Genomic DNA, 1,826 nt, shown 5'->3' on the forward strand with positions numbered 1-1,826 from the left:
TGGGAAACAGTGCATCGGTCACAGTGATGGTACTGACTGTGAGGTTTTACAGCATACATGAAATGCACCTTTAATGGGAAGAAAAGGGAGAGGGGTATCAAACAGTGTTGTATATCTTTGTCATGTACTGAAGTATTTTAGAGGAAAATATATTTGAAATATGACTCTGAAAGGTATGAATAAACATTAATGAAACAAAAAGGTTTAGTTATTATCGTCTGTTGCTGCAGTTACTCTTGTATGAAAACGGGAATATACTTTTATGTAATACACATATTCCTTCTCTGGCAAAGAGAATAATGAGAAGATCAATACCACTCAGACTAGTATAAATGTGTGTATGCTAAGTATGAAGCTACTGCCCGCATTAGTTTAAACTGGAGACATGAGAAACAGATAGCCTTACTCCGTCCTAATGTAACAAAATCTGCCTACCAGCACCACTAAAGCTCACTAATAAACTTGTTATTAATCTGTACACAATCTGTGTGTAAAAACACAAGTTTCTGCTTTATGGAGGGCTATGTGCGGTAGCCCTCCATGCGAGTGCGATAACTTTCTGTAATATTGTCTTCACCCAGAAATATTACATTTTAATTTATTTGCACACACATAAGACTAAGAAAAAAATTATAATGAAAAAAGGAAACTCAGCTAAATGAATAAAAACAAGAAGAACGCAGAGTAATTACACAGTTAAACCGTCATAGTGTGAATTCAAGTTTCAATGGCGAGCGTTATCGACCGTTACTCAGGCAAAATATGCGATCGAGATGTCGGCATTAATGCTTTCTATTTGCCCTGATACCTTTATTACCTACAAATAGACACCAAGATCATTCAAATCGGGGAAATACAAAGTTTTATTAAGAAAACAAATTTTCGGGAGGCCCAATCGGCGGCCATCTTGAAAAATTGCCGCCATTTTGGATTTTTGAATGGCCAATCAGGCAGGCTTGACCAGATACCTCTGGACAACAACTCCACCAAATGTCATGCTTGTATCATAATTTGCACAATTAATCTACTATCTGCCCCACTACATAAAACATTACACAATCATTTATGTCAGTATTTTAAGAGGATTTTTATGTTTTATTTTATATATATGTATATGTCTATATGGTTACATACAGTTTAATTTCTTTGCCATATTTTAAGGATCATCAGAAATCATTACATTGATAAATTCAAAGATAAACATTCAATCTGGTATCCATAGTAACGATGCCATCAAGGACTCCATGGATAGAATATTGTCCTGATGACATCACGGATTCTGTGCCTTTAATGTCGAGGTCTCCATGGATACAATGTTGTCCTGATGACATCACGGATTCCTTTGGCTTTGATGTTAAGCCTATATATCCCTGTACATTCCCTCACTCATTTGAGAGCAGACATCAGATTGGTTAAGACACACACTTGACAATTGCATTGAAAACTCTCAGAGTATTTCCCCGCACACATCAAGTTGGTTCAGAAACACATTTGACAATTGCAATGGAAAACACACGTACAGTATTTCACACCAGACACCAAGTTGGTTCAAAGATGGAAGTAAAAGAGGTTGAACCTCCAATGAATTTTTACCTAAGTTCCCTGGAGGAACAACTAAGATGTGAACTGTTCGACAGCGAGGCGAGGCTCACCCAAACAAAAATTAAGAACAGAGTCCTCCTAGAAATTGATGAAGACTGTCTTCAACATTTTGTAGATGTTGTCCACGAAAAGAACGAGGAGGAGATGGAGATATCTAAGATCTTCTGTCAGGCTAGAGTTGATAAACAGTTAGATGTCAGCAGTAAGCTCAAGGCGGATCTTGA

This window comes from Anarrhichthys ocellatus, unplaced genomic scaffold (assembly GCF_004355925.1).
Source record: "Anarrhichthys ocellatus isolate YVR2014 unplaced genomic scaffold, GSC_Weel_1.0 scaffold3, whole genome shotgun sequence".
NCBI lineage: Eukaryota > Metazoa > Chordata > Actinopteri > Perciformes > Anarhichadidae > Anarrhichthys > Anarrhichthys ocellatus.